The 6,279-nt window shown below is 43.1% G+C and overlaps 1 pseudogene; it reads left to right on the top strand.

Moving 5' to 3' along the window:
• The first annotated feature begins 3,987 nt into the window (after positions 1–3,987).
• Positions 3,988–6,279, top strand: LOC137748060 (subtilisin-like protease SBT4.13 pseudogene; annotated as a pseudogene).

Below are 6,279 nucleotides of genomic sequence, written 5' to 3'. Positions count from 1 at the left end.
TTTGTGGAGCTCCTTGTTTTAGCTACTTTTAAAAATTCTAACAAGTGTTCTTCTACTGTTATTGGACGTTCTGAAACATCCACACATGGTAGCATAAGTGCGTTTGTTCTTGTTTACTTATTTCCGGTGTACAATCAAGCATAATTCTCTCATCACTGGACACCAAGATTTTATTTTGAAAGGATCTTGACAATCAATAGGTGAAGATTTGGGGTCCAATTAAAATGGAATTGAATAGTAGATTCGCTAATTTCATTGAGTTGAGATCACAATCTTTGTTACATTATCTTTCACTGGACATCAAAATTTCTAAACGCATTTTTTGTCCCTTTAAACCTTTTATTTTGGACGAAAATTCTAACAGAGTCAGTCAAAAAGACCATTAAGGCATGGGTTTGGGCTGCGTCTCCTTGCGCCTAAACCCTTAATTTTATTTATTTTATGTTTTAATTTTTGTTTTTCTCATACCGTAACTCCAAACTATCATCTTCATACAAAATATATATTCGGTGAAAGTTTTCTTATAATCTATCAAAAAATTCAAAACAAGGATATAAATCTAAATCTTAGGGTATTTTGAATCTAAATAAAGTAACGTTGGAAGAAAAAAAGAACTAATGGGGAAAGAAAAAAAAAAGGAGAAATTTTTTTTAAAAAAATAGAAAAGAGTACAATCGGTACTTTTGTAACGATTATCCTTGAACAGAGTCACTAAAAAACTAGCGACTATTATACATATAGTCGCTAGTTTCATACCGATCCATTCTTTTCAATTTTTTCCCATTCTTATTTCTTTTATTTCTCTTACAATAACAACAAATTATTATACTGATGTTCTTCAAATATATTTTCCGTGCAAAATCTATTATAATTCATAGTTTAACATTTGAAATCAACGATTTAAACCATAAATTTAAAGATATTTTTCTATTTTTCAACTTTAAAAATCAATAAAAAATAGTTTCAGGACCTAATAAATGGTAGGATCACATCCAAAAGGTCTTGTAATATTTCCTTAACTCCGACATAAAATCTTTCATAAAGCTAAAAATTTCAATTTTTTCACAAAAACTATGAGTTTAACCCCCAATTTTCTAATCGATTTTGAGAACTTTTACAACATTTATTATAAGCCAAAGTTTGAGTCATTCTACTCCACCACATGTTTCCTAAAATTAATTTAGGACATTCCCAAGATTTCGAACACCTACAATTTTTTTGGGGGCCCATTATGTAACATCCCACATCGCCCAGGGGAGTGGATCATGTAAGCCTTATATGTATATTCTCATCTCTACCTAGCACGAGCCATTTTGGGAGCTCACTGGCTTCGGGTTCCATCGGAACTCCAAAGTTAAGTGAGTTCGCGGGAGAGCAATCCCAGGATGGGTGACCCACTGGGAAGTTCTCGTGTAAGTTCCCAGAAACAAAACCGTGAGGGTGTGGTCGGGGCCCAAAGCGAACAATATCGTGCTACGGTGGAGTCGAGCCCGGGATGTGACAATTTGGTATCAGAGCCAATCCCTGGCCGAGTGTGTCCACGAGAACGTCGGGCCCCTAAGGGGGGTGGATTGTAACATCCTACATCGTCCAGGGGAGTGGATTATGTAAGCCTTATATGTATATTCTCATCTCTACCTAGCACGAGGGGATTGTAACATCCCACATCGTCCAGGGGAGTGGATCCTGTAAGCCTTATATGTATATTCCCATCTCTACCTAGCACGAGGCTTTTTGGGAGCTCACTGGCTTCGGGTTTCATCGGAAGTCTGAAGTTAAGCGAGTTCACGCGAGAGCAATCCTAGGATGGGTGACCTACTGGGAAGTTCTCGTGTGAGTTCCCATAAACAAAACCATGAGGGTGTGGTCGGTGCCCAAAGCGAACAATATCGTGCTACGGTAGAGTCGAGCACACCCTCACGGTTTTGTTTCTGGGAACTCACACGAGAACTTCCCAGTAGGTCACCCATCATGGGATTGGCTTCAGAGTTCATCGGAACTCCGAAGTTAAGCAAGTAACTCTCGAGAGTAATCCCATGATGGGTGACCCACTGGGAAGTTCTTGTGTGAGTTCCCAAAAGGTCTCGTGCTAGGTAGGGATGGGAATATACATATAAGGATCACTCCCATGGGCGATGTGGGATCTTACAATCCACCCCCCTTAGGGGCCCAACGTCCTCGTCGGCACACCACTGCCAGGGTTAGGCTCTGATACCAAATTGTCACATCCCAGGCCCGCTCCACCACTGTAGCACAATATTGTCCACTTTGGGCCCTGACCACGCCCTCATGGTTTTGTTTTTGGGAACTCACACAAGAACTTCCTAGTGGGTCACCCATCATGGGATTGCTCTCGCGCGCTACTCGCTTAACTTCGGAGTTCCAATGAACTCTGAAACCAGTGAGTTCCCAAAATGCCTCGTGCTAGGTAGGGATGAGAATATACATATAAGGATCACTCCCTTGGATGATATGGGATCTTACACCCCTTGTCCCCGTTTCTATTTTTAATTTGTGTTGAGGGGTTTTCGGCTTTATTACGTAGACGGGAGGAACGGGGATCCTTACATGGGGTGCGAGTAGCACCTAGTGCGATGCCTATATCGCATTTATTTTTTTACAGACGATACGGTTATTTTTTGTAAGGCTCCGGAGGATGAGGTTCAGAAGGTGATGGTAGTGTTACAGTGTTATGTGGAAGCATCCAGACAGGTTATTAATCGAGAGAAAAGTTCTTTGTATTTTGGGGCGCAGTGTTCGCGGCAGCTACAGAGGAAAATTATCACTTGTACTAACATTCCACATTGACCAACAAAGAGGGGGTGATGTGCCTTCTTCTTATCATTATTATTATTATTATTATTATTATTATTATTATTATTATTTTGTTAAAGTTTGTATTTCATTTTATGTTGCGTGGTTTCGGCGCAAATTTTATATGCATGTTTTACATGTTCTCGGCATATGCATAATTAAATGGGCTTCGTCACCCTTGGGTGTTGGCCAACACGTGGCCATCCTATTGTGTAACATTCCACATCGACCAACAAAGAGGGGGTCATGTGCCTTATATGTACATACTTCCCTCCCTATAGCACGAGGCCTTTTGGGAACTCACTGGCTTCAGGTTCCATTGGAACTCTAAAGTTAAGCGAGTTCGGACAAGAGCAATCCTAGGATGGGTGACTCATTAGGAAGTTCTCGTGTGAGTTCCCAAAAACAAAACCGTGAGGGCATGGCCGGGGTCCAAAGTGGACAATATCGTGCTACTGCGGAGTCGAGACTGGGATGTGATAGAATGGTATCAGAGCCATTCTGCTGTGTGGTGCGAGTATGCTGACGAGGATGTCAGGCCCCTAAGGGGGGTGGATTGTAACATCCCACATCGACCAACAGAGAGAGGGTGATGTGTCTTATATGTACATACTTCCCTCCCTATAGCACCAAGCCTTTTAGGAACTCACTGGCTTCGGGGTTCCATTGAAACTCCTAAGTTAAGCAATTTCGAACGAGAACAATCCCAGGATGGCTGACTTAATGGGAAGTTCTCAAGTGAGTTCCCAGAAACAAAACCGTGAGGGCATGGTCGATCGGGGCCCAAAACAGACAATATCGTACTATGATGGTGGAGGGGGCCCGGGATGTGGTGAACCCCGGGCCGGGATGTGACATGGGATCCCTTTGCCGCAACCCTCTCTGAGGTCGAATAAACCCAGTGGACACTCCATTGATTAAAACGCTATTGGACACCGTAGTAATACACTATGCAACACGCTGACAAAACTCCGGTGAAAACCCTATAGCATTCATCATTGACAATAAAAAACTCCATTCTACACGATCATAAGCCTTCGTCATGTCTAACTTCATTGCCAACGAGACCTCCTCATCCTCATGTGGGTGATTAAGAGAATGCAACTACTCATGCACCACCAAAATATTATCCTGATCTGTCTCCCAGCCACAAATGCCGATTGGTTTTGACTAATGAGCTGCGGCATAGCGATCTTCATCCGGTTCGTCAGCAGTTTGGCAATCACTTTGTAAACCACATTACACAACGATATCGGTCTTAACTGGGTCATATTCCTCGGACTAGGTACTTTAGGAATTAGCACCAAATGAGTGTGATTCAATTTCCGTAAAAGCCTCCCAGATAACCAGAACGCTTGTGCGGTGATTCAATTTCCGTAAAAGCCTCCCAGAGAACCAGAACGCTTGTGCTTCGAATCTCTTGGTAAGAAGCTACAAAAGAAGCTTCAACGGATTCGCTGCCAAGCTCACTGACGGAGAAAGAGAAAGGCTTGCTAACATGAAGGGAGTTGTCTCTGTGTTTCCGCGCACAATTTACCGCCTTCAAGCAACAAGATCTTGGGACTTCATCGGACTCAACGAGACGATCAAACGAAACCCTACTGTCCAAAGTGATGTTGTTATTGGTGTGATAGACGGTGGAATCTGGCCTGAATCGGAGAGCTTTAAAGACGAAGGTTTTGGTCCAGCTTCCAAGAAGTGGAAAGGTGTTTGCAAAGGTGGCAATAATTTCACTTGCAACAACAATCTCACTGGAGCTCGGTCTTATATTGATTCTACGGCTAGAGATAAGATTGGTCATGGGACTCATACTGCTTCAACCGCAGCAGGTAACCCCGTAAAGGGTGTGAGCTTTTATGGACTAGGGCAAGGGACTGCAAGAGGAGGAGTTCCCTCTGCGAGAATTGCTGCATATAAAGTTTGCGGTTCTCAATGGTGCACTTCAGATGGGATCTTGGCTGCTTTTGATGACGCCATTGGCGACGGAGTTCAAATAATCACAATTTCAATTGAAGGCGACCATGGAGTGCCTTTTGAGAACGATCCTGTTGCAATCGGTGCTTTTCATGCAATGGAGAAAGGGATACTTACCTCAAACTCTGCAGGCAATAACGGTCCTGTAGAGACTTCTATAGCAAGTGTAGCACCATGGATTCTTACAGTTGCAGCAAGTAGCACGGATCGTCGGATAATTGACAAGGTTGTTCTTGGAAATGGAAGGACGCTTGTCGGAAGTTCAGTGAATGCTTTCAAATTAAATGGAGCAAGTATTCCTTTGATAGAAGGAAAAAATGTTTCAAGTCAATGCTGGGATTGTAACGTAGGCTGCCTGGACCCTAATTTTGTTAGGGGAAAGATTTTGGTATGTCTTCGTTCTGTTGCCAATATTGTGGCTCATGAAGCCGGTGAACCCGAACCCGATGCTGCTTTCATTGTCCCGCTACCTGCAGCAACTATTAGCAGAAAAGATTATGATGTGGTGCAATCCTACCTCAACTCCACAAACAAACCTCAAGCGAAGATACTAAAAAGTGAAGTCATAAACGATCTTGCTGCACCTACTGTTGCTTCCTTCTCTTCACGGGGGCCCAATAATATTTTACGTGATATTATCAAGCCGGACATAACTGCCCCGGGGTTGATATTTTGGCTGCATTTTCACCTGTTGCTTCTCTGACAGAAAGCTCTGAAGACCATAGGCATGTAAAATACAGTATACTATCTGGAACCTCCATGTCTTGCCCGCACGCTTGCTTCTCTGACAGATAGGTCGGAAGACCATAGGCATGTAAAATACAGTATACTATCAGGAACGTCCGTGTCTTGCCCGCAAGCTGCTGGTGTCGCTGCTTATATCAAGAAATTCCACCCCAACTGGTCTCCAGCAGCCATCAAATCATCTATCATGACTACGGCTGGGCCTGTGAATGGCACCAACAATTCCACCTCACCTGGTGTATTTTCATATGGTTCTGGGTATATCAATCGTCTAAAAGCTTTAAATCCGGGGCTTGTGTACGAAACTTCTAAGGATGATTACATTAAGTTGCTCTGCTCGATCTTGCATGAGGACAGTGTCCGACTTATATCAGGAGATGAACACCCTTGCTCTGCAACTGGCAACAAATTGGCCAAGGATCTCAACTACCCTTCAATGGCTGGTAACGTTGTAGCGGGGACTTCTTCGTTTTGGATTACGTTTCAAAAAACAATTACAAATGTTGGCCTTGTGAACTCCACATACAAGGCAAAGATCATCTCAAAGCCGGGAGTTAACATCAAGGTGGTGCCTCAAGTTCTTTCCTTCAAGTCCTTGAATGAGGAAAAGACCTTCAACGTGACAGTTCCCGGAAGAGGTATACCATATGGATCACACATATCTGCATCGCTGGTGTGGACGGATGGTACTCACAGCGTTCGAAGTCCAATTCTTGTAAGCAGCCATTACGCTTGATCTGAATTTCA

The sequence above is a fragment of the Pyrus communis genome, chromosome 2 (assembly GCF_041283825.1).
Source record: "Pyrus communis isolate YQ-2024b chromosome 2, ASM4128382v1, whole genome shotgun sequence".
Taxonomy (NCBI): Eukaryota; Viridiplantae; Streptophyta; class Magnoliopsida; order Rosales; family Rosaceae; genus Pyrus; species Pyrus communis.
The sequence above is the reverse complement of the archived record's forward strand: the minus strand, read 5'-3'. Positions and strand labels throughout refer to the sequence as shown.